The sequence below is a fragment of the Loxodonta africana genome, chromosome X, assembly GCF_030014295.1.
Source record: "Loxodonta africana isolate mLoxAfr1 chromosome X, mLoxAfr1.hap2, whole genome shotgun sequence".
NCBI classification, from domain to species: domain Eukaryota; kingdom Metazoa; phylum Chordata; class Mammalia; order Proboscidea; family Elephantidae; genus Loxodonta; species Loxodonta africana.
This window is the reverse complement of record NC_087369.1, coordinates 132,064,868-132,092,764: the sequence shown is the minus strand read 5'-3', so window position 1 is coordinate 132,092,764 and position 27,897 is coordinate 132,064,868. Positions and strand designations below refer to the sequence as shown.

General features: G+C 43.9%; 1 protein-coding gene across 3 annotated transcripts in view; it reads right to left on the bottom strand.

Moving 5' to 3' along the window:
- PAK3 (p21 (RAC1) activated kinase 3) overlaps positions 1–27,897 on the bottom strand; it is a 298,000-nt gene that overhangs the window by 103,945 nt on the left and 166,158 nt on the right. The window contains exon 1 of one of the 3 annotated variants that reach the window (XM_003414800.4): positions 3,538–3,753. The exons of the other annotated variants lie outside the window; for them this stretch is intronic. The gene's annotated coding sequence lies outside the window, so the exon portion shown is untranslated. Of the gene's footprint in view, positions 1–3,537; positions 3,754–27,897 lie in introns of those variants that run through there. 3 annotated transcript variants of the gene reach the window in all.

Here is a 27,897-nt window from a genome sequence, read left to right as displayed (position 1 = left end):
ACTATGCAGAAGGACATAAAACTTGATCTGTGTGTTCGAGGGGGTTTTGTTTCTTTTAATCCTAGAAAGAAATTCGTGTCAGTGTGAAAGCATGTGAATGTGGGGCGGTATACGTATGTGTGAATCAGTGCGAGCAGATGTCAGTCAATGTGCTGATGATCTCAGTGAAGAAGTGTAGGTCTCTGTCAATGTACGTGCCAGTGTCAGTGTGCCCATGGGAGAGTCTGGGTAAGAGTACATGACAGTTTCCAGGAGAGTGTGTTCAGTGAAAGACACTGTATTTATGCATCAGTGATTGTTACGTGCATGCGGGTCAGTGTGACCAAGTGTATCCATCTAAGTGAGGATGTGGCTAGCTAAGCGTGAGCGGGAGTCGAAGTGGCCATGTGTAGGGTTAGTAATTGCCTGTGTGTGAGTAACATGTATGTATCCATGTGACTTGACTGACAATATGACTTACGTGTGGCAGTGTGGTGTATGCCCGTGTATCAGTCAGTGACTGCATGTCACTATGTGTGTTTTAATATGAAAGTGTGTATTAATATGGGTGAAGGTGTTAGCATGAGAGCAGGAATGTGTGAGAATGTGAGCCTAGGTGGGATTGTGCCAGTGTGATATAGGAGTGGGAGCTGAAGTGTAAAATGGTGTGAATAAGAATGCACAAGAGTGTGAGGGGGCATGACTGAGTGTCTCTGTGGGAATGTGAGGGAGTGTATAATTTTAAGTGTGTATGGCTGGGAATGAATGTTAGAGTATGTGAAAATGTAAGCACGTAAACATGAGTGTGTCGTAAGCGTGACTGTGTATTAGTGTGAATTTGTGAGTACTGAATGTGAGTGAGCATAGGTATGTGTCAGTGTGTCAATGTGAATATGCCTGTGTATAAGTGATCACATGAGTGTGAGAGGGTAAGGGTGATTGAGTCAGTGAAAATGAGTGTGTGTATGATTCTAAGAGTTTGAGAGTATATGCTTGTGAGTTTGGTATAAAAAATCCATTGCCTTCAAGTTGATTCCGACTCATAGCGACCCTACAGGACAGAGTAGAACTGCCTCATAGGGTATCCAAGGAGTGGCTGGTAGATCTGAACTGCCGACTTTTGGTTAGCAGCCGTAGCTCTTAACCCCTGAACCACAAGGGTTCCAAGTTTGGTGTAGAGTGTGATTATGTCTCAGTGTGAAGAAGAGCGTAAGTGCATGAGTGTGAATGTGTCATAACAAGCGCTTCTATGTGTCGGTACGATTATGTGTGAATGTGACCAGTAGGGAAATTGTGTCGGTGCTGAGTATATGAATGTAAGAGCATGCAATTCTGAGTATGAGTACAAGTGAGTGAGTTTGTGTTTATATGTACGTATAAATGCAAATAGTCATCTCTGTGAGCGTGCATGCACATGTCTGTGTCCCTGTGAAAAGTTGTGTGAGGGGGAAAAGAGTGATGACATCAGTGCAAATGTGTTGAAGTTCATGAAATTGAGTGTATGTATGACTCTGAGTATGAGAAAGAATCTGTGATCACGGAAATTGATGTGAATGTGTTTGTGGTAGAGTATGTGTGTGACTGTGTAAGCATTTCAGGGGGTAAGGGTGATTGCATACACCTGTGTGAATGTGCGTGAAGATGAAAATGTGTGACTGTGAATGCATAAGAATGTAAGAAAGAGTGAAAAGGAGTGAGTGGGGGAGAATGTGAGGGTGAGGATGCACAGTAGCAAATATGATTATGACTGTGAGGGAGTAAGAGTGATTGTCACTATGAATGTGTTCAGCGTGAAAAGTGAGTGTGAGTCGCAGGAATAAACATGACTGTGTGTCAATGTATGAGTACAACTATGTGAGTGTGTTTGTGTGAGTATGTTTGTGAGACTGTGTGAGCACTCAAGGGTACAGATGACTAAAACAATTTGGGATGCTGGAAAACTCTCTCCAGAAGTGTCTTTCTTCCAGTTACAGGCCAAGTTACGTAGCCCCTCTCAACCTCTACTTCCTCAGCAATAAAATGGGGTTGATAATAATACCCGCACCTCGAGCTAGTAGTATCACATTTATGATCAGAAACAAGACAATAACTCTTAGAACAAATCCCTACCTTTTAGGGTTACTGTAGGATCAAATGCTATTATGCAAGTAAAGTGCCTAGCACAGTGCTGGCAAGAGTAGACACTCAATAAATAGCAATTATTTCGCTGTCATAGAACACCCAGGAGAGATCCAGGGGCTTGCTTTTTGTCTGGGTCAGTTCTAGTTACCTTCTGTCAGGCAAGGACTATAGAGAATCCCCTACCAGAGCATCTCCAGAAAGTTGAATGCATCAGTATCAACAAGGCTGTAATTTCATCCCTTCAATTCCACAGCCAAAACTCTGGAGCTTGCCTTTCATGAAAATGCATCACAGAAACACCTGCTGCTGAGGCTGCAGTTCTACCTCGTCCTGCAGGCCCAGCGCTGGTTCACACTGAAAGGGAATTGGATTGCATATCCTTTGTCTGGTTTGGGTTTAGTTTTTCTTTTTTGAGTGTTTATTTTTGTTGGTGATTTGGTTTTTGACTTGAACAACATGAAACATGCCTAAGTAAGTAGCAAAGAGACAGAGGACCTGACAGAGTGACAGAAGGATGGCAAGATAACAGATAGCGAGACTACAGGGTATAGCAATGGAAGGCCAGATGGAGAAGCTGACAGAGGAAGCTACGATGGCTGCCTGAGAGGCAAACAAAGAGACAGGTAGATGATCAGAGAGACAGACCAAGAAACCTGAAAAAAGTTTAGAGGCTCAAATCACGAAGCTGCTGTGGAGCTGCCAGGTGCTGGTGAGGGAGACTAGAGACCTGTCAGATCTAATTCCTGCCCTAAACTAGAGCTTATAGTCTAGTTTACCTGCCAATATGAACAGTCCAGGAACCTAGCGAGAATTATTTAAGGCAGAAGAGAAGCATGTGCTACACTGTACACCACAGACTCGAGGACTTTTGGAAAGCTGGGAGAGAAAGTGCTCCCTGGTTGGGTCGGAATGCAGAGGGAAGGTTCAGGAAGGTTTAAGCTATAGCTGCCAGGCCCGGAAGCAGGGGTGGGTGAGATGGGGGTATACTTTGAATAGGAAGGTAAAGTTAAGGTTATGGGGCAGTAGAAATGACAGGATCTGATTGGTGAGTTTGTGCCCTATGGTCGAAATGCCACTTACACATCAGGAAAGCAGGAGGAATGGAAATGACAGCTTGATGGGAAGCAGGTCTGTATTACACTGCAGCTCTGAGACGGTGTTTGACATTTGCAAAAGACTTGGCAATGATTGTTATGCTGTTTCTCCTACTCACCCCAGGATGTAGGTCAAGGCTGTCATTCCCATATTGAAGATGGGGCAACCAAGAGACCAAGGGCAGCTGAACCCAGCAAAATCCCCCAGAAAGTAGGGGCCATGCTCTGAGACTTGACTGATGAGGTCCAAGCAGGGTCTTTGATATGGTGAGCTCTGGTAGAAAGGCGGCACCGACCTGCATTTGGAGGTCCCTAACTCCCTGCCCTGGAATCCATTACTCACCTCACACCGCCACCGCTGCAGGACCTCAGCACAGGTGGGCGCTGCCCGTGAGAAGAGGCCGGGCTGGCTTCAGCTCTGACGGACTCAGTGCTAGGCACACCAGCTGCCACAAGATGCAAGGACTCAGCTGCACTTTCTTGGGGGGAAACCTGCCAAAAGAAGCATTGTGGGGGAGAGGGAACCTCTTTCCCCACCTGCTGCTACTCCCTCGTTCAACCTCCCACATACGACCCATGTACTACTGTGAATTGCAGGAAAACCCTTAAAAAGGCTAGAGAATCTGAGACAGAAGAGTAAAAATGCATTGTGAGGTAGGAGTACAGAAAGAACACTGAAGTACAAGTTAGGAGATGTGAGTTTCAAGTTGACAACTGCTGTTAGTCACTTCATTCTAGGACTACTCTTTCTCAAGTGGAAAAGACCTGCCCTAATCACCTTGGACAAGTGTTGAGAGGACTAAATTAAATAAAACAGATGGGAAATATGTGCATAATTATGGGAAATGGGATAGTCCAGGATACAATAAGAAACTGAGAGACAATAGCAAATGCAGGTTGCCTGTGCTTACTTAGTTTATTTCATTCCTCAACTCTGGCTCTCAACCATCATTTTCATTACCCTTCCCACCAACCTCCATGCACACACAAAATCTTCCTAATTTACTGTCATGTCACAGTTGCTGAGGGCCTTAGCCCCCGATCCTAATTGGAACCGTTGCTGTTGTTAGGTGCCATTGAGTCAATTCCAACTCATAGCCTATGTACAACACAACGAAACACGGCCAGGTCCTGCACCATCCTTATTATTATTGTTATGCTTGAGTTCATTGTTGCAGCCACTGTGTCAATCCATCTCGATTAGGGTCTTCCTCTCTTTTGCTGACCCTCTACTTTACCAACCATGATGTCCTTCTCCAGAGACTGGTACCTCCTGAAAACATGCCCAATGTATATAAGACGCAGTCTCGCCATCCTTGCTTCTAGGGAGCATTCTGGTTGTACTTCCTCCAAGACAGATTTGGTCGTTCTTTTGGCAGTCTTTGGTATATTCAGTATTCTCCACCAACACCACAATTGAAAGGCATCAATTCTTCTTCGGGCTTCCTTATTCATTTTCCAGCTTTCACATGCGTATAAGGTAACTGAAAACACTGTGGCTTGGGTCAGGCACACCTTGGTCTTCAAGGTGACATCTTTGCTTTTCAACACTTTAACGAGGTACTTTGCAGCAGATTTGCCCAATGCAATGCGTCTTTTGATTTCTTGACTGCTGCTTCCAGGGGTAGTTGATTATGGATTCAAGTAAAATGAAATCCTTGACAACGTCAACATTTTTTCCATTTATCACGATGTTGCTTACTGGTCCAGTTTTGAGGGTTTTTGTTTTCTTTACGTTGAGGTGTAATCCATACTGAAGGCTTTGGTGTTTGATCTTCATCAGTAAGTGCTTCAAGTCCTCTTCACTTTCGGCAAGCAAAGTTGTGTCATCTGCATAACGCAGGTTGTTAATAAGCCTTCCTCCACCACATTCTTCTTCATATAGTCCAGCTTCTTGTATTATTTGCTCAGCATACAGACTGAGTAGGTATGATGAAAGAATACAACCCTGACGCACACCTTTCCTGGCTTTAAACCAATCAGTATCCCCTAGTTCTGTGCGAACAACTGCCTCTTGGTCTACGTACTGGTTTCTCACGAGCACAATTAAGTGTTCTGGAATTCTTATTCTTCGCAATGTTATCCGTAATTTGTTAGATCCACACAGCTGAATGCCTTTGCATAGTCAATAAAACACAGGTAAACAGCTTTCTGGTATTCTCTGTTTTCAGCCAACCTCCATGTCCTCTTCTGAATCCAGCTTAAATTTCCAGCAGTTCCCTATTGATATAGCGCTGAAACCATTTTTGAATTATCTTCAGCACAATTTTACTTGCACGTGGTATTAATGATATTGTTTGATAATTTCATCATTCCGTTGGATTACCTTTCTTTGCAATGGGCACAAATATGAATCTCTTCTAGCTGGTTGCCCAGGTAGCTGTCTTTCAAGTTTCTGGGCATAGACAAGTGACTACTTCCAGCCTTGCATCCATTTGTTGAAACATTTCAATATGGTATTCCAGCAATTCCTGAAGCCTTGTTTTTCGCCAATGCCTTCAGTGCAGCTTGGACTTTTTCCTTCAGTCCCATTGGTTCCTGATCATATGCTACCTCTTGAAATGGTTGAACATTGACTAATTCTTTTTGGTATAATGACTGTGTATTCCTCCCATCTTCTTTTAATGAGTCCTGAGTCATTTAACATCTTCCCCATAGAATCCTTCACTATTGCAACTTGAGGCTTGAATTTTTTTCTTCAGTTCTTTGAACTTGAGAAATGCCTCACTGTTGCTGAGGGCCCTAGCCTCTGGTCCGAATTGGAACTACCCTCCTCCAATCTCCACCATAAAGGAAGTCCTCCATAGTCTTCCCCATTTTTCTTAGGGTAAATATATATATTGTTTTGTGACCACTTACCCCATCCCTCCCTCTCCTGCCCTTTAGAGGTTGAAGTCAATCCTGAGGAAGACATGGTATCTTTAACCACCGCCCCCCCCCCAACCTTTTCTGCCTTTCTCCACAATCACCAGAGTCTTCTGGGAGGGGGCAATTTTCCTTGGTAGGACCCCTTCTCTTCCCTCATGGTGTTTGCCCTCAAAGGGAAGCAGCAGCTATATTCTAATTCCTAAGAGAGCCAGCTCCAGGCTAGCACACATTTTATTAGAGGTGGCCAGAATGCACAGGGCCCTAATCCAAAAAGATGGATGGATGTCTAAAGGTGGAGATAGCCAAGCTGAAGCCTTAGGGAGCCAAGAAAAGATTTGAGATTCCCAACTCCCTCTTTTTGAATAAAAAGACTAAGCCATATCCTGGGCCTGTCACTTGCATAGCATGGCTGTCCCTCAGTGTCCCTGTTATCCCGTGTGCTTCCCACATGCACAAGCCAAGTAGCCTTTCCAAATTTCACCCGCTGCACTGGTGAACAGTGTACCTGTCCCTTCCTGGGGTGCATGGGTGGCAGGAGTAGGGGCGGAGCTCGCGAAGGACAGGAGAAGAATGGCCCTAAGTAGCCCATTCTCCCAGGCTAAGGGCAGATGGGGGAGTCAGTATCTATCATGGGATAGAGGTTGGGGTAGGGGTAGGGAAGAGTGCTGGAGGAACTGGTGGGGGGCAGGCACCAGCCTGTACTAACCAAGTACCTTCAGGTTTCTGAGCAAGCTTAAGAGCCTTCCTCAGCCTACCTCTGTACGTAACACTGATTATTAAGGTAGCACCAGGGTTAGAAACCAGGGCAGCCAGCCTTGAACCCACTAGTTGCTTAGTCCACTCAGTGCCAATGCAACTGGCTGGGCAGAGCACGTCACCTGGTGGCCACACTCCTCTCCTGCCTCAGTGTGTGTTGTGTTGGAGTGGGGGTATCCTGTGTGTGTGTGTGTGTGTGCGCACGCACGCATACGCATCTGAGTCATGTATATCTGTGCTGCTCCATAAACCATGTTATATTTGTGTGCTGTGTACGTTTGTATCATGTTGCGTGTGTGCTATCTCATATTTATATGGCATTGTATGTCTACTGTGTCTGCACCATGTTGTGTACCTATGCAATGTTGTGTTTACATTGTGTTACATATGTGTCTCATGTCTGTACCATGTGCTGTATCTGTACCATGTTGCACGTGTATCACTTCTAACCCATGTTGTATGTCTGTACCATGTTGTATCTACACCATGTTGTGGGTGTTCTGTAAATCTGTACCATGTTGTCTTTGTTTAAACTGCCTTGTGTGTCTACCTGCGACTCACCCTCCTCCTGTGGACTGGGGTAGGGATCAGTGTACACATCTTGTGCATGCCCAACATCCTGACCTTGCTGCACTCCAGCTTCCTGCCAGCATCCCTGTCTGGGGACTGGGGCTGCCACTTTATGCAGGGTGGTAAGCAATGGGCAACTTCTCTCCACCATAGAGCCCTCCTATGGTAGGTGCCTCACCCAGCACTGAAGATGTCCGAGGAAGCAGCTCTGGAATCTTCTTAATGTACAAAGAAAGAAACTGGGCATTGGGGGCATGGCTCTCTAAATCCCCAACCACATCTCTGTGAGAGAAGGAGAGGGCTTTCAGGAGGCAACAGCTGCCTGAGTTTCTTCTTCAGGCCGGTTGGAAGGACTAGAGCTCTTCTCCACAGAGATTAACAACTGCACAAGTGTTTAGCATTGGGCAGGAAGACACCTCTAAAGGGGGGCTTTACCAAAGATGTCCCAGTTACCATCACTAGAGGGCGCTATTGTGTTGCTTGTCGGGGTAGTGGCTCCTGAAAAAAGGGTACCAAAAAAAAAAAATAAACTAAAAAAAAAAAAACCAAACCCTTGCCATTGAGTAGGTTCTAATTCAGTTCTAAAAACTCCACTCAGCTCAGAGGGAGATACGGACGAAAGACAAAGGAAAAGGATACACATCCCAAGCTAAGTCCTTCCTTTACTGCCACCACAAGTTCTTCTTTTTTGAGATTAAGTTGGGGAGTCAATGCCAAAAATGAATACCTGCCTTCCACTCCACTGGCGTCTATAAGACCCTCATTATGGAGTCTTGCAGAGCTTGGTTATAGGGTCCCTGGCAGATTTTTTACTTGGGCCTCTCTTTTCCCTCCTGTTCCCTAGTCACATTAAATAAAATTAAAGCCACACTGCTGTAAGAGGTGAAATGTATGTGGTGGTTGTGGGGATGGTTGTTCTGTACTGTTTTGCCCTAAACTGGATGGCATACAAAAGGAGGTACGTTTTGAGAAGGGTAATTTTTTGGAGGGTGTGGGGGCTGTCATTTAGTGGACCTGTCTTCACTACCAAGAATAAATGGACCCACTTTCTAAATTATCACAACCATCTTAGAGGGCACCTAGTCCAACCCCAACATTTGAAAGGCAAGGAAACTGAGGTCCAGAGAGGGGCAGACAAACTCAGGACACCTGACTTCTGACTCCCAGGCTTCATTCCACCCCAGCTCCTGGTCCTCTAGCCCCTTAAAAAAAAAAAAAAAAGGGTTTTCCAAATCCAGCCCCCTCCCACCTCACAGAAAAACCTTGGCCTGTTATGCAGCTCTGCTTCCTCTGTGTGGGCTAAAAAGTCATCCTATTCCATTGCAGGGATCAGTCGCCCAGACCACTCTGTGACCACACCTTTGTAATGATTTCCGCCCCCAGGAAATTAAACTCCTTCCAGTCTTCAAGGTCCATGGCTTCCATTTTGCTTCCCACCCCCAGACTCAGCTGTAGCTGCTGCCGTGTTGCCCCCACTGCATCCCCTTGGTGCAGTGCAGATTGCCCCAACCTGCAGATAATTGACGGAATGTTGCAAATCGACACGGATCCATTGCACTGATTAACATTTCCAGTTAAACTCCCAGTTAGGCTGTGTGTATTAGTTACTCCAGTAATCAATGCTTATGTAAATGTGGGAAGTGAGAGGTAGGAAGCGCCGAATTTCTGGAGGGAAATGGAAACACAACTGCCGGAACTGGGGGGTTCATTTAGTTCTCTGGTACCCCTAAATCAGGTTTTAAATGTATGCCTATTACTTGATCCACTCCCAGGAGACTCTCAGGCCTCACATCTGAAATGGAGGATTCAGGCCTTGCACTGCATTGCACAGCCTTTCCTGCTTCCTGCAGAAGCCTGTGGAGCCGAGTTGGCAGGCTGGTCCACCCCAGGCTCTGCAGAGGGAACCATCTAGCCCCTAGCAGATGGAGAGGTTGGGGGACAAGAAAGCAGCTGAAGCTTACACTGCACCCCACCTGTCTTCACAGCTGCACTTACCTTCCAGGGTAGCAAAGAGCCTCCTCCCCACAGGACCCTAGTTAGGAGGGTTTTTGTGTGTGTGTGTGTGTGTGTGAACAGAGGCAGGCAGCCCCCTGCCTAAAGTAGGGGCCCCAGACCTGGCCCTAGCCCACCCCATGTAATAGCAGTCCACTGACCTGTCTTAGCTAAATTTGAAGCTCCCCCACACCCTTTTGGGGCCCCAACCTCCCAGTACCATCTCCTTACCCAGGAGGGAAGAGCCGGTTGTTGAGGCTGCTGCTCACCAAGTTTCTTCTTCCCTTGGCCAAAGCTACTGGGTCCTGAAGGTGGGCTACATGGGCGGGAATACTACTGACTCCCTAAATACCAAGAAATCATCCCCCTTTTTCTGGGCTGAGCCATAGCTGCCTCAGCTACTGAAATTTCCCCATCTCACCAGAGCAATCAGGGCCTTTGGGCATCACAGATGATGGCTTCCCCCCCCCCCCCCGCTTCTTCTTCTGTCTGTCTTTTTAACTTTTTGTTTGCTCCTATCTATTCCATCTAATCCTACCTACTCCATCAGATTTTAAGATGACCTTTTTTTTTTTTTTGCCTTGGCCACTACTCTCTTTGACCTCATAGTAGCTCTGTCTCTGACCTCATAATAGTCTCTGATGGCATCAACTCCCCACCCCCAAAGTCAGTCATTTCTCTAACTTCCTGTCAAGTCCACTCCCCCACCCCGCAAAAGACTTCAGGGAGCTTTTTTGCTCTATACCACTTCCCCCTCCAGCCAGAAAATCTTCAACCTGTAGAACTTCTCAGTTTGTCGGAACATCCATAAGGTGTCATGGCCCCTCAGGTGGCCATATCCTCTCTCCACCCCTGCTGCCTGCACCATTGTCATGCACAAAGCTCCTTTTTTCTCTTTGGTCTCTCCTACAAGGTTCATTTACCGGTCTGGAGCTTAAAGGGTCTGCTCCTTGTCATCCCAAGGTCCCTCTGGCTTCAGGATTCTCAGCTGTCTGCTTTTACCCAGCATACTTCCCGATCTCTTCCCATTTTGCCTCTTTCATGGTAGGGTCACTATGAGTCAGAATTGACTTGACAGCTACCGGTTTAATTTGTTTTTGTTTTATGGAAGGGGGGGGTGACGTTTGTTTCCAGAAAGAGGCTTATATTGCACTCTCTTCTACAGTACGCTCTTTTGCCCAAAGGTGCCTCTAATTGGGGACCTCAAGTACCAAATCACAGATTCTTCCCAATTATAATTTTGCAAATGGCCCAGTGAAAACCACACTGACCTTTACACCTCGTTCATCTCAGAACAGGGCCACAGTGTTGTCACCAACAGGAATGGACCTCCTTCCGTTCCAACACCTCAGAGAGCCACACAGTTGGCCTGGATTTGAGTCTGCAAAACCATGGGGGAGCAAGACTAAAATGGCTAAAGGCTTCCCTGTGAAAGCCATTAAAAAAAAAATAGCACTGCCACCACCCCCTTCAGGCTTCCCAAAGTCAAGCCACTCACCCTTCTCTCCTTTGCTTCTACAGACCACAGCCCAGAACCCTCAAGTCCAGAGTCTGGCACTGGATTCTGGAAGGTGGGACCAGAAAAACAAGAGGGGCCTCTGACTCCCTCCCTGTGGGAACCGCCCTCCTGCCAGATAAAACCTCCCCGCCCGAAATCGGCACCATCGGCACCTAGGGAAGGAGAAATGGAGAGGGCAAAAATCTAAAAGGTTCAATCCGCCCAAAAGTGCCGCAGGACTCTTGCCAGGGCCAGTTCACAAACTGAGGGCAACACCACTGCGACCCAAGGGGACCACGAAAGGGGGGCAGTGGACCTAATGACCCCACTCCCCAAAGACAAAGGCCAACTGAGGGGCCCCGGGTTTTCTAGGGACCTTATTCCATCATTCCATCCCCATAAGAAAGGAGCCCTCCTGCCATTACCATCCCTCCACCAAAAAAGGGGGGGGGAGAAATTAAAGGCGGAAAAAAGGGGAGGGGTATCCGTTTAAGAAAATCGTCACATTTTCTGTTGCTCAGGTTCCGCTCTTCAGCCCTGGACTGGACCAGAGCCGCAGCCACACCCCCTCCCCTCCTTGGGGCTGTCACCACCAGAGCTGCGGGGGCGCGTGGCGCAGGGAGGGGGGCTCTAAGACTTACAGGCTGACGTAGCTCTCCCGGCGGATTTTGCCTCAAGCGGCCCAGGCCCCAGTCAGCGATTAGAGGGCTTCCAGATCCCAGGAAAGGGTCCAGGCCCTTGGGGAACAGCCCTGACACACCCACTTGTCCCCGCAAGCGAACCGGCTTCATGCTAACTGCGCGCTCAATCTCAGGGCTCCGCGGGAGCCAGGCAGGAGATTCGAGGCTGGGGCATCGCGGGAGAGGGGATCGGGAAGGCAGAACATCTGCCCATCGAACTACAAGCAGCGCCCAGCCACCCCCACCCCACCAGACTAGTCGGTGCCTTGAGTCACGGAATTTACCTGCCACGGGTCCAGCCACCCTGTCCAGACCTCTCCTCTCTCTCCAAGCGCTCCGGCTGGCAGGGCTGGGAGCCGCAGCCCCGCGGCCGCAGCCGCAGCCCCGGGCCCGGCCCGCTCCCCTGGCTCTTCTCCCGCCCCACACACTCGGTCCAGGCCCAGAAAAGCTACAGCCCCTGGCCCGAGATCTCAGACGTCCGCTCTCCACACTAGCCCGCCAGCGACCGAGCCCCTGCTAGGTAACCGCTCCCCAGCCCTTCTCCGCTATGACGTCACCCGAGCTCTGCACCGCACGTAGGCCAATCAGATGATGAGCAGAAAACTAAAATCGCCCTGAGTGGGCTACAGGGGACCAATCTTTTGTTTCTAGGCAGGAAGCGCCAGGGAGGGGGAGAAAAACTGAAGGGGAGGGAAAGGGGATGGAAACTTCTACACTGTCAGGGTTGTCTAGACAGAGGTGGGGCCATCAAGAAAGAGGAGCACCTGACGGGGGTGGGGGTGGGGATTTCATGTATCTTCTTTAACTGCCTCCCTCTGGAAGACTGGGATTTCAGATGAGTTTTCAGGGAAGGAAATCTGTCCAGCTACAGGGGCACTCTTTACTGGGAAAAAAATGTTTCTGATTTCAGATACCACCTGTCAGGTAGGTCACACTGATGGAGTCTCTGTAATTCGCAGAAAACTCAGAGAGGTGAATGCCGCACTGGGATTCAAAAGTTACCTATTGATAGGGAAACTACCTTTCCGCACATGAAACACAGATTTCAAAACACCGAGCTTTATGCAAACAAAGGATAATGTACTTTAAACTGAGTATGTGTATATATGGCTCTCTGTCTTCCTTCTCTTGCGTTTAGGATAAAGTTCATTTTTTTTTTAATTGTGCTTTAGGTGAGGGTTTACAGAGCATAGTAGTTTCCCGAGCAAATTAGTTTCCCATTTAGTAGTTTATACACAAATTATAGAAGTTCAGTTTTTTTTTTAGGTGTCCAAAGCCTTCTTTCTAAAATCTAACTCCAAACATCATCTCTTGCTACTCCAAAACCCATAAGACAAGATTTGGCTAGATTACATAAATTATGGTAAATTCCAACAAGGAGACAGTAAACTGCCATAAAAGCGACAAAGAATAAAAAACCTAGAATTATAATGATGTAAAATATGGCTACATAAAAAGATCTGGAAGTGAACATAAAAATACTAATTGAAGTAGTGGAATTACGAATTTTTTTTCTCTCCACTTTCAAAGACAAATACATCCTCACATATTAAATGGTCAAAATGGGTCTTCACCGTCCCCAGTGCACTTATGTCCAATTTTCTCATCACTGCATAACATCCAAGCATCATTCTCCATGTCAGCAAAATAATTTTCAAGACTGAGGGTGAGTGAACTGATATATCTCCCAAGGTCCTATAAGAAAAGTCACACAACGGGCCTCTGCATTCACCAGAGATAACTTCTCAGGCAGTTGAAGAACAGGATACCACTTTTGAACTAATTCATTTTAAATTGTGATGATACTGGAAATTGAAAAAAGAACAATGATTGTCTTCCACATCTATGACAAAATAAGGAATTTAAGAGTAAATAAACTACAAAACTCAGACTGTAATTTTTAAAGGATCACTTTGCACTTTTTATTTTCCTTAATTAATATATATATTTATATGTTACAAGTATCACATGGGAGTCCTGGTGGCACAGTGGTTAAAAGCTTGGCTGCTAACCAAAAGATCAACAGTTCTAATCCACCAGCCACTCCTCGAAAACCCTACAGCGCAGTTCTATTCCGTCCTATACGGTCGCTATGACATAAGCACTGGAGAAACTGGAGAGCTGCGATTTGTATCTAGATCTGTCTGAATCCAAAGCCCAAGCTTTTTCTAATATGATACAGTGTACTCCTGTTAAGAATTAATAGGAGTACACTGTATCATATTAGAAAAATATGATACTCCTGTTAAGAATTAAACATGGTACTACTGATTTTGTTAAAATACAAACTTGCTTAAATATAAAAAAGACTATACAAGATTGATGTTTTCATAAAATGAGGCTTTTATTTTAGTGTGGTAAAATATATATAACAAAAAGGTTGCCATTTTAGCTATTTTAAGTACAGAATTAAGTGACATTAATAACATTCACCATGTTGCACAGCCAATACCACTATCCAATTCCAAATGTTTTTCATCACCTTAAACAAAAACTCAGTAAAATCATTTTTAAACAGCGTTTTTAGTGCAGTTACTTGTTCTAGTGCAAAAACGCCCAATACCCTCCCCAACAAATGACTAATAAATGGGTGGAAATCGGGATGGTTCTGCCTCTAATCATTTAACAGATATCTTTTTAAAGTAACTTTGGGGTTAAAAAAAAAAGTAACCACATCACATTCTTTTTTTTTTTTTTTAACACATCATGGTAAAAGTAGTCTAAACAAAACAAACCCACTGATTTAAATGATTATCATTTCCTTAATATTAAATCTCTGATTTGTAAAGTGCATTTATTTGGGTTATTCTGAACATCAAAAACACCTTCTATTTAAAGAAATAAAAATATATAACTGAATTTTCCTGACTAATGATTTAACTTGGCAACTGATTTAAATTATAATTAAAAGGTATTTGATTTCACTCTAATCCTCACATATACCTCAGCTGTAACTCAGAGCTATTTATACCCTCACCACACATGGTTATTTAAATATTTCATATGTGTATTTCTTCTCTCCCTGGTGATTATAGCAACTTCCATGGGGCCAAAATCCTATTAGGTACTCGACGAATTAAAGCTTAACAGTGTCAAAGAAAGAGGACAGGACTTGAAGCCAGATCCAGCACAAGACTTAGGTCTTCTTGTGAAAGGGTATCATTCTTAGTACAGGCAGTCCCTGAGTTACCAATGAGATTAGTTTTTAATTTGTCTTTAAGTCAAATTTGTAGGTAAATTGGAACAGATACATACAGTTCTTATTTAGCATCAGTTAGTCAAATGTTTGTCTAAGTATAACCTCAGTGCTGCCTATATAGTATAAATTTTACCTTTTTATGCACATAAAACACTTAAACACTTCCAAACCACGTAGTGTTTTCATGAGCATCACAAAGGAGTGCATGCATTCCTTATTATAAACCATTGTATTTAACTCAAATTTTTAATATAATAGGCTTTATGGCAGTCCCTTATTCAGTACAAGTTATCCATAAGTACAGCATTTGTAACCCAGGGAATGCCCGTACCAGAAAGCAGTCCTTACTGCCAACCTGCTTTGTTCTCCAAGAGTATAGGACCATGGCATGGGGACTTTCAGGGAACAGATTTTTCTAAGCTAAAATGTCTTAAAGATTTCATCTGTGCCATTTTGCCACTCAATTCCCACAATCCCCTGCTTCCTTCCCCAAGCTCATTGCTTCAGGGAATTAATAACAACACTACCATAATAACCATTTGGCATATGTGTCCTACTACTCAGATTACAAGCCACTTTAGTATCTTCTAGTTTGATCCTCACAACCACAACAGTTTACAGGGGAAATTATTATGACCTGCATTTCATAAATGAGAGAATGGAGGCCCAGGGGACTGAAGTAATCTGCCCAATATCTCACAGAGATGATCCTAGAAACCTGGCCTCCCACTCTCAGGTCTGTGTTCTTCCTACCACTCTATATGACAACTTGAGTTATAGTTCTCCTTTGGCTCACAACAACTCATCCAGCCCTGAATTCATGTGAGCAGTAAGGGGCTCTGGGATGCAGTTTGTAGCAACAGAAGTAAAATAAATAATCTTCAAGCTGTTGCACTTAAATCTCAGATACTCTGGTATACTACTAATGTGAGTGTAAAATGGCACAATCTTTTTGGAGGGCAACTAAGTATTTATGAAAGTTTTAAATATGAATGCCACTTGACCTAGCAATTCCAACTCAAGGAATTTGCCAACAGATATATTCATAAAAAGGAGCCCTAGTAGCACAATGGATAAGCTTTTGGCTGCTAACTGAAAGGTTGGCAGTTAGAACCCACCCAATGGCTGCAAGGGAGAAAAGACCTGGCGATCTGCTCCCATAAAGATTACAGCCTTAGAAACCCTGTGGAGCAGTTCTATTCTGTCCTATAGGGTTGCTATTGACTCGATGGCATATTCATAAAAATATGCCAAGATATGTTCAAGTATGTTCACTGCTGAAACGTATGTAAGAAAAAAAAATTAGAAAAGTGAAGACAACCTAAATGTCCCTCGATAAGAGAACTGTTAATTGTGAATAAGAGAGACAGAAGAAGAATTGACACTTCGAATTGTGGTGCTGGCGAAGAATATTGAATATACCATGGACTGCCAAAAGAAGGAACAAATCTGTCTTGGAAGAAGTACAACCAGAATGCTCCTCAGAAGCAAGGATACACACTTTGGAAGCATGAGTCTCACATACTTTGGACATGTTATCAGGAGGAACCAGTCTCTGGAGAAGGACAACACGGTCGGTAGAGTAGAGGATCCGTGAAAAAGAGGAAGACCCTCAATGAGATGGATTGACACAGTGGCTGCAACAATGGGCTCAAACACAGCAATGATTGTGAGGATGGTATAGGACGGGGCAGTGTTTCGTTGTGTATACAAAGCATTGCTATGAGTCAGAACCAACTTGACAGCACCTAACAAAAACTTAGTTTGGAGTATTATGTGTCAAGTGGATACCTTTGTACTGACATGGAAACAACACCATGACACATTGCTGAGTGAAAAAAAAAATTGCAGAAGTGCATGTATATTATGATTTTTATTTTGCAAAGAAAAACTCAGTGTATACATGTTTTTAAACTGGAAGCATACACACCAAACTGCTAACAGGGTAACTCTGGGAATAAAAAGGAGTAGGAGAGGAGATGTGTGGGTATGTGTGTATGGTAGTAGTGGGGCATTAACTGTTTTCTTTACATACTTCTGTATTGCTTATACAGGAGTCCTGGTGGTACAAAGGTTAAGCCTTGGCTGCTGACTGAAAGGTCGGTGGTTTGAACCCAGCCAGTGGCTCTGCCGGAGGCAGACCTGGTGATCTGATCCTGTAAAGACTACAGCCTAGAAAACCTTGTGGGGCAGTTATACTCTGTCAAATGGGGTCACAATGAGGCAAAATTGATCCGATGGCACCCAACAACAACATTGTTTATATATTTTTTTACATTAAGCAGTTTGAAACCACCAGCAGCTCCGTAGGAAAAAGACATGGTAGTCTACCTCTTGGAAACCCTATGCGGTCACTATGAGTCGGAACTGACTCCATGGTAGTGGGTTTGGATTTTGGGTTTTGGTTAAGATAAACAAACCAAAAAATCCACCCCTACTATCCTGAACCCCCACATGTCTGTCAGTTTCTCGTACCATGGGGCTTGCACGTTGCTGTGATGCTAGAAGCTATGCCACCAGTATTCAGATACCAGCAAGGTCACCCACAGAGGACAGATTTCAGGTGAGCTTCCAGACTAAGACAGACTAGGAAGAAGGACCTGGCAGTCTACCTCTGAAAAGCATAAGCCAGTGAAAACCTTATGAATAGCAGCAGCAGAACACTGCTATAGTGCCAGAAGACGAACCCGCCAGGTTGGAAGGTACTCAAAATAGGACTGAAGAAGAGCTGCCTCCTCAAAGTAGAGTCGACCTTAATGACCTGGATGGAGTCAAGCTTTCAGGGCCTTCATTTGCTGATGTGGCACAACTCAAAATGAGAAGCAGCTGCAAATATCCATTAATAATTGTAATGTGGAATGTACGAAGTATGAATCTAGGAAAATTGGAAATCATCAAAAATGAAATGGAACACATAAACATCGATATCCTAGGCATTAGTGAGCTGAAATGGACTGGTATTGGCCATTTTGAATCAGACAATCATATAGTCTACTATGCCGGGAACAACAAATTGAAGAGGAATGGTGTTGCATTCATTCTCAAAAAGCATATTTCCAAGATCTCTCCTGAAGTACAATGCTGTCAGTAATAAGATAATGCCCATACACTTACAAGAAAGACCAGTTAATACGACTATTATTCAAATTTACGCACCAACCACTAAGGCCAAATATAAAGAAATTGAAGATTTTTACCAAATTCTGCAGTCTGAAATTGATTCAACATGCAATCAGCATGCATTGATAATTACTGGTGAATGGAATGTGAAAGCTGGAAACAAAGAAGGATCGGTAGTTGGTAAATATACCCTTAATGATAGAAATGACGCTGGAGATCGCATGATAGAATTTTGCAAGACCGACGACTTCTTCATTGCAAATACCTTTTTTCAACAACATGAACAGCGACTACACACATGGAACTTGCCGGATGGAATACACAGAAATCAAATTGACTACATCTGTAAAAAAAAGATGATGGAAACGTTCAATATCATCAGTCAGAACAAGCCCAGCAGCCAACTGTGGAACAGACCATCAGTTGCTCACATGCAAGTTCAAGTTGAAGCTGAAGAAAACTAGAACAAGTCTATGAGAACTGAAGTATGACCTTGAATATATCCCACCTGAATTTAGAGACCATCTCAAGAATAGATTTGATGCATTGAACACTAATGACCGAAGACCAAACAAGTTGTGGAATGACATCAAGGACATCATACATGAAGAAAGCAAGAAGTGATTAAAAAGACAGGAAAGAAAAGACCAAAATGGCTGTCAGAAAAGACTCTGAAACATGCTCTTTAACGTTGATTAGCTAAAGCAAATGGAAGAAATGACGAAGAAAAAGAGCTGAACAGATTTCAAAGGGCAGCTCGAGAAGACAAAGTAAAGTATCATAATGACATTTCCAAAGACCTGGAATTAGAAAACCAAAACGGAAGAACATTGCTGGCATTTCTCAAGCTGAAAGAACTAAAGAAAAAATTCAAACCTGGAGTTGCAATACTGAAGGATTCTATGGGGAAAATAACTGAATGACACAGAAAGCATCAAAAGAAGATAAAAGGAATACACAGAGTTACTGCACCAAAAAGAATTTGTCTATGTTCAATCATTTCAGGAGGTAGCACATGACCAAGAACCAATGGTACTGAAGGGAGAAGTCCAAGCTCCCCTGAACTCACTGGAGAAAATCAAAGCTCCAGGAATCAATGGAATACTAATTGAGATCTTTCAACAAATGGGTGCAGCACTGGACGTGCTCACTCATCTATGCCAAGAAGTTTGGAGGACAGCTACCTGGCCAAATGACTGGAAAAGATCCATATTTATGCCTATTCCCAAGAAAGGTGATTCAACTGAATGCAGAAATTACCAAACAATATCATTAATATTACACACAAGTAAAATGTTGCTGAAGAACATTGAAAAGAGGTTGCAGCAGTACATCTATAGGGAACTGCCAGAAATCCAACCCTGATTCAGAAAAGGACTTGGAATGAGGTATGTCATTGCTGATGTCAGATGGACCCTGGCTGAAAGCAGAGAATGCAAGATGTTTACCTGTTTTATTGACTATGTAAAGGCATTCCACTGTGTGGATCTTAACAAATTATGGATAACATTGGGAAGAATAGGAATTCCAGAACACTTAATTGTGCTCATGAGGAACCGGTACTTAGACCAAGAGGCAGTTGTTCCAACAGAACAAGGGGATATTGCATGGCTTAAAGTCAGGAAAGGTGTGGGTCAGGGTTGTATCCTTTCACCATACTTATCCAATCTGTATGCTGAGCAAATAATCTGAGAAACTAGACTATATGAAGAAGAACAGGGCATCAGGATTGGAGGAAGACTCATTAACGACCTGCACTATGCAGATGACACAACCTTGCTTGCAGAAAGTGAAGAGGGCTTGAAGAACTTACTGATGAAGATCAAAGACTACAGCCTTCAGTATGGATTATACCTCCAAATAAAGAAAACAAAAATTCTCACAACTGGACCAATAAACAACATCATGATAAATGGAGAAAAGACTCAAGTTGTAAAGGATTTCATTTTACTTGGATCCACAATCAACACCCATGGAAACAGCAGTCAAAAAATCAAACAGTCTCAAAGGCATTATGCTGAGTGAAATTAGTCAGTCGCAAACAGAAGAATATTGTATGAGACCACTATTATGAGAACTCAAGAAAAGGTTTAAACACAGAAGAAAACATTCTTCGATGGCTACAAGGGTAAGAAGGGAGGGAGAGGGGTAGTCACTAACTAGACAGTAGACAAGAATTATTTTAAGTGAAGGGAAGGACAACACACAATACAGGGGAAGTCAGCACAACTGGACTAAACCAAAAGCTAAGAAGTTTCCTGAATACAACCAAACACTTCAAGAGACAGATGAGCAGGGGTAGGGGTCTGGGGACCATGGTTTGGGGGGACATTTTGGTCAACTGGCATAACAAAGTTTATTAAGAAAATGTTCTGCATTCCACTTTAATGAGTGGCATCTGGGGTCTTAAAAGCTAGCAAGTGGCCATCTAAGATGCATCAATTGGTCCCAACCCACCTGGAGCAAAGGAGAATGAACAACACCAAAGACATGAGGAAAATTTGAGCCCAAGAGACAAAAAGGGTCACATAAACCAGAGACTCCATCAGCCTGACACTGGAAGAACTAGATGGTGCCCGGCTACCACCAATGACTGCCCTGAAAGGGAACAAAACAGACGGTCTCTGATGGAACAGGAGAAAACTGGGGTGCAGGACTCAAATTCTAGTAAAAAGACCAGACTTAATGGTCTAACTGAGGCTGGAGGGGCCCCAGAAGACATGATCCCCAGACTCTCTGTTAGCCCAAAACTAAAACTATTCCTGAAGCCAACTCTTCAGACAAAGATTAGTCTGGACTATAAGACATAAAATGATACTGGCGAGGACTATACTTCTCAGCTCAAGTAGACACATCAGACTAAGTGGGCAGCTCCCGTCCAGAGGTAAGATGAGAAGGCAGAGGGGGACAGGAGCTGGTTGAATGGACACAGGAAATACAGTGTGGAAAGGAGGAGTGTGCTGTCACATTACAGGGAGAGCACCAAGGGTCCTATAACAATGTGTGTGTGCGTTTTTGTATGAGAAACTGACGTGAACTGTAAACATTCACTTACCAAACCAAACCAAACCAAACCCATTGCCGTCGAGTCGATTCTGACTCATAGCGACCCTGTACGACAGAGCAGAACTGCCCCATATGGTTTCCAAGGAGCCCCTGGTGGATTCGAACTGCTGACATTTTGGGTAGCAGCCATAGCTCTTAACTACTATGCCACCAGGGCTTCCACTTTTACTTAAAGCACCATTATAAGAAAAAGAAATCAAACAATGCATTGCACTGGGCAAACCAGCTGTAAAAGACCTCTTTAAAGTGTTAAAAAGCAAAGGTGTCTGTTTAGGACTAAAGTGTGCCTGACCCAAGTCATGCTGTTTTCAATTGCCTAATATGCATGTGAAAGCTTGAAAATGAGTAAGGAAGACCAAAGAAGAACTTGACACCTTTGAAATATGGTGTTGGCAAACAATATCTAAAATCCCATGGACTGCCAAAAGAATGAACAAATCTGTCTTGGAAGTAGTACAGCCAGAATGCTCCTTAGAAGTGAGGATGGCAGACTTCGTCTCACATACTTTGGACATGTTATCAGGAGAGATCAGTCTCTGGAGCAGGAGATCATACTTGGTAAAGTAGAGGGTCAGTGAAAAGGAGGAAGACCCTCAATGAGATGGATTCACACAGTGGTTGCAACAATAGGGTCAAAGATAACAACGATCTTGAGGATGGCAGAGGACCGGGCAGTGTCTCATTCTGTTGTACATGGGTTTGCTATGAGTTGGAACCAACTGGACGGCACCTAACAACAACAACTATCCTCAAAGTGTGATGAAGGTCAGGTCAATGCATTGTTCAGGTATGGCAATAAAGGATATGGTGCACCAGGCTGAGCTGAGCCATACCTGGGAGACACTGAGTGCAGGGCAGAAATGTACAACCTACTGGGAAAAAGCAGCCTAGACTTCTGGCGCCTTCCCACCTCTGTCTCAAGCTCCACAGCTAGCAATTGTTCCCAATGGTAGATTTTGCATCTCTGCGGCTCTCAGTCCTCATAGGTTTTGCTATAGCTTTTTTTTGATGCACTAAAAAAAAAAAAAACTTCCCTCCTGCTCTAAAAACAAAAGAACCTGGCTCAGCAGCTGGTGTACATGGCATTGCCTGTGAACACAGTGCCCAATCCCTCCTTTACTCAGGGTCTTCTTACTATAATCTGTTTGCTCCACATTCAGTTGTCATTGTAGCAGCAGTTGGCCCTATTGGATGCCTTCCTTCCTGCCTCCCACTCCCATCACTGGGGTCTCCAGTTTTTCTGTAGAAGGCAGCATTTTGGATAGCCTGCTGGGTAGAGAATAAGGAATCTCAGAGATGCTTACAGGTCTCATCCTTGATCCCTTAAAAAACAGAAGCTGCGGAGAAAAGGAAGTTCTTGGCTAGGAAATCACCATCCTCTTGGGTTTTCAGAGTTCTGGCCTGGGAATCAGGAGACCCAGATTCTAGTACAGTCTCTGGCTAGGAAGGCTTGAGAAAAATTCACATTTCCCTCTGTGAACCTTGCCACACCCATCTCCCTGTACTGTTGTATGGATGCAAGTGGCTAATGGACCAAAAGTCCATAGAACAGATTTCAGAGCTACACACCTCCTTAACAAACCTGATGGCTCTCTATTTACATATCGTCCCTGAACGGTGGGAGCTTAGGGATGAAGGTGTCTCTCCTCAATTTCCTTCACTATAATTAGCCACCATTAGAGACCTGCCCTGAAGAACCTAAGAGCTTTCAGAAGCCCACACAGCCTCTGCCCTTCTCCCTCCCAGCAAGGAGTTAGCAAAGAAAAAGCAGAAGACGAGTAAATGGAGGTGGCTCTGGATGAATTAATATGAGAATTAGGAAGTTCTCCACTGACTTGGTTTTAAGTAGCCCTACTTTCACTATGGAGCCCTGGTGATGCAGTGGTTAAACATTTGGCTGCTAACCAAAAGATTGGCAGTTCGAATTCATCAGCTGCTCCTTGGAAACCCTACGGGGCCATTCTACTGTGTCTTAAAGGGTTGCTATGAGCTGGAATCGACTCGATGGCAATGGGTTTTGGTTCTGGTCCACCATGGTCCTACATAACAAACCACATTATTTAATTGAGCTGATGTTCTGTTTGATTTTTTCCTCCAAATGGATTACATTATTCATTCCTACCTAAATCAGACTACAGAGTGAATTGAATTTCAAAAGTTGGATTCATTGTCCTCCTTATTTTACTAGGGAAAAAAAGAGAGAAGGAGCAGATGAAGGAGAAATATATAGTGAAAAACAACCAAGGAGGAGAACAAAAAACAAATCTTAATTTTTTTTGGACTGGCTGGACTATGATGTCATGTTTTCTCAGCTTACCTGTGATTGGCTGCTCAGTTCAGCATCTGCTGAGAGCTAAAGGATGATTATTTGCTGGAGATACAGACCTTTCAGGGAGGCTTTGAATCATTGCTGGTTGTCGTGACAACATGGGCAGTGTCCGCTCCTGATAACCACATAATGAGGTTGTCAGGAACAGAAGTGCCCATATCCTCACACCCAACCATCTGAAGTGGTGAGCGATGGAACATTTCTCTCAGGACGAGACGAGATAAAAAAAAAAAATTACCAATAGGCAAATAGTGGAGATCCTCTAAGATAATGTATGTCAGCCAAATCCTGGAGAAAATCTCCTTCCTGAGGAGCTCCTTACCTACCATTTCCAGGTCCTGTCTGAACCCATGTATTCACTATAATTCAGAGACCTGAGGAAGAGGTGGTAGAGGGGATAGGCATCTCTACAGCCCTCCCACAAAGCTAAACAGAAGTGGGTGTGAGCAGAATGTCAAACAGGTTAGGGCAAGGCACACTACACACTACCTCTGTTCAAAGGATGTCATCATGGGCATGGGCCATGGACAATGGTGGGCATGTGTCAAAGATGGTAGGGCATGGCCGAACCCAGTCACCAAAGCCAGACACAAAGAGTGCTTGAGGAGGGGTGGACTAGGTGCTTTTCCGCCCACTACTTTCATTTCCCTGGGATAGACACCTCACTCCATGTTATCTTGAGACTCCAGACATTCTTGAGAGGGAGTATCAACTGCATCTTTGTGATACATTATTCATGCCTGTGACAAATTTAGTCAGCACCTACTAAGTGCAAGGCATACAACTAAGTGCTACAGAGACTAAACAGATGAACTAAACTTAGACCATCTCCTCATGGAATTTGGGATCTAGTTGGCGCAGAGAAGATAAACAGCCAAGAAACTGTGATACAAGACAGATGTAGTAAGTACTGCACGGGAAGTCCAAACTCCTTAATTTCAGAGAGAAGAGAGTCACATTTGGACTGGCACACTTCAGCTCCAACCTATCTTTCCAGGTTCCTCTCCCATCACTCCTCCATTACACCACAAGGTTAAGCTCCACAAAACTATTTTCTGTTTCTCTGCTATGCCTAGACTTCCATACCTCTGTGCCTTTCCTCCTGCTCTTCCCTTTGCCCAGCATAACTTTCTTCTTTTCCCTACCTGGTGATATCTTAAATCATATTTCTAGACTCTACTCAAATGGTATCTTGTTGAAGAACAAGATACTCATGCAGGCTTCTGTACCTGGTAGACATGGATGTTGACTAATCCACTGATAATCACCACTGTACCCAAGATTCAAATCCAGGGACATAAAAGAGAACATTGATACAGCCAATTTTGGATTATGCATTGAAGAGCATGGGTAATAACAGACTATTTTCTTAAAAGTTTATTTAGATAATCAATCCTCTTCTCCCATTAAACATTTTAATAACTTTTGAAACTTGAAATAGTTTAAGACTCACAAGAAGTTGCACAAATAGTACAGAGAGTTGCCGTGCATCCTTCCCTGAGTTTCCCCCCAATGAGAATAGCTTACGCAACCATGGCACATTGCCAAAATCCTGAAAATTGACATTGGTATACCGTTACTAACTTACATATAGACCTTATTCTGATTTCATCAGTTTTTATATGTTTTTTTCTCCTATTAAATATTTTACCAACCCAGCTGAAAAGTAGCAAAACTATTAATACTTAACCTGAGTATTCAACTTTTTTCTTAGACCCATCCCCTTCTGAAAAAGGCCAAAACCTTCTGAAAGAATCAAAACCAGTCCGGGACTGAAAGAGTGAAAATCAGCTTGGCCTGAGAAAAAAGCGGCCCTGCCATTAATCAGGCTGGGAGGACAGACACAGATAAAGCCAGCTGCACAGTTAACAGAAAACACTGTTTCTCCCAAGGGCAGGCAGCAGTTGTAAAATGCCATAAGACCCCTGTCCCTTCTTTGGGTGACTACTACTTTTGGGTGCTCCAGACCCACCTTGCTATTTTCATTTATTACTGAGGATACCCAATTGCTGTCTCCCTTGCCTCATGACAGCACCTAATCCCCCTTCTCTCAAATCCTGCCTCAGAAACTGCAACCAATGCAGAATTCATCCCAGCTTCCCTAGACCCTCCTCAGAATCCTTCAGTGGGAACCCAAACCTTACAAAGAATACGATCTTCCTCCATCTTGTCAAAAGTGGCATCCTATGATTTCTTTGGCTCACACTTCCTCACTGCATCAGGTCAATAAGTTTGATTTTATCTCAGGTAGTCTTTGGTTGATTAAGCTTTAACATAACAAATAATGAGATGACCAAAATATGGCTATCAGGAAGGCCCTTGGAATTATCAGGAGTTAGCCAGATTTGCTTGAGTCTACCCTTGAGGCACACAGTGTGACTGAAACTGTGTGATTGACATCGCAGGTGCCTAATATATTCTCACTGAACTGACATGGAATTGTCAGATATCAGATTTGCTGGAATGGTACTGGATATGAGGACAAAGGCTGAGAGGGACTGTACTGCACAGAAGTTCAGCACGTAGACTCTAGTTAAACTGCTGGGATTCAAATCCCAGCTTCACTATTTAACTAACAACTTTGAGATGCTGAGCAACTTACTTAACCTCTCTGAACCTCAGTTTCCTCATCTATAAAATGGGGACCTAATAGCATCTCCTTCTTAGGGTAATTGGGAGGATTTAATATAAATTAAATGCACACAAAGAAAGCGTTAGTACAGTGGTTCCTAACGTTGCTGCACATGCGAATCACCTGGTGATCTTTATAAAATACCGGTGGCATGGCCCCTACCTCCAGACATTATAGTTTAATTATAAAGCACAGATTTGGGCATCGGAATTTTTTAAATCTCCCCAGGTGACTCAAATGTGCAGCAAAGTTTGGGAAGCACTGCATTAGGGAGTTCATTACTTAAGGGAGTACCCCTCTCTTCCTTAGGTTTGCGGGTAACCTCTCGCCATCTCTCTCACAGGGTCTCAATCTCCCAAGGCCAGGCAAGTATAATTGGAGCACTCTCTGAAGTGGTAGGCACTTTTTTTTTGCTGTAATCCCTTCCCCATCTGCCAGATGGTTTGTTCGACTTGGAAATGAACATAGCCTTTTTATTCAATGTACATAGCAAAATGATGAAGACAATATTTCGGTAAAATAGCAGCTGTATTCATCTCTCTCATTTTCCCCCCTCCCAAACATAACTCAGTCGCACTTAAAATTAAGTGGTCTCACATATGACTTTGAAAACAAAGTTAGTATGTGCGTGGAGGATTGGTTGACCATCACAGATGTCTTAACAGATGCAGATCTCAATATGCTCTTGTTCCATGTAATGAAGCACCTGTCGCACCTCGTAACCAATCCTTATTTTGTTATAATCCAGGAACTCGATACATTCAATGTTCTCTGGTGTTCAATTGATAAAGTCACTTGTGAGTGAGTGGGCCATCGAAACTTATTGTCCCCTCCTCCCCTTTTTTGAATCATCCAAGGGAACATTTCACTACTCGGTAAGTAATAAATATGAATTAACTGATGAATTTGAAAGGCCAGATAAATAGGAGTTTAAAATATGTTCATGTTGATTTTTAAAAGTGCTTCACTACCACCACCACGGAAACCCTGGCAGCATAGTGGTTAAGTGCTACGGCTGCTAACCAAAGGGTCGGCAGTTCGAATCCGCCAGGCGCTCCTTAGAAACTCTATGGGGCAGTTCTACTCTGTCCTATAGGGTCGCTATGAGTCGGAATGGACTCAACAGCACTGGGTTTGGTTTGTTTTTTGTTTATCACTACCACCTCTAAAAAACACACGCACAACTCCTTTATCTATTCTGATGGCTAATATGGAAAATTTAAAGAATTCTGTCAGGCTAGGCTAAAGTTTACTGCCAAAGAGGAAAGGGGGCAGGATGCTAGGCAAATTAATACTATAAACCTAAAAGTGACAGCCTGCGAGGGGAGTATGCTAATACGGGGCTTTTAAGCGTCACTCTAACTGCACTTTGCATTCAAATGACCAGTATGCTAATTACAGCCCTTATCTGTTTGTTGAGGCCTTAAGAGTCTCTGAAGCTCAGAGTACCAGAGTACATACCCCAGCCAGCAGTTTGACTGCAGGTTTATAGAAATAATAATATGGCATTTCTTCTTCAAATTCAAGCTTCTTACAAAATGAGATTGGCCTTTCCCCGGTCCAGGGAATTAGCGAGGTTTAACTGTATTCACTACAGTGCCATCCCCCACAAACCCCTGCCAACAAAGGCTCTTGAGCACAGCCTATTGGGACAGATTTCCATGGTAATTTGCCCGTTCTCTTTTGAAAGACGTGGGGCGTCTTTGTAAACTGGATTTGTCGACGGCAGAGGGTATACTTTGGGGCGTCTTCGTAAACTGGATTTGTCGACGGCAGAGGGTATACTTTCTCACTAATCTTAGGATCGTCTTTGCCCCTTTTTAATTTTCACCACTCATATAAGGCCAGAAAGCATGCTTCACCCCAGCTTTTTGCAATTTAAAGCAAACACCTCACTATTTCTGTTTTTAAGAGACAGAGCACCATACTCCCTGTACTTAAGTTGAAATTATCGGGCATTCATCAGAGCAGTGGTGGTGCAGTGGTTAAGCGC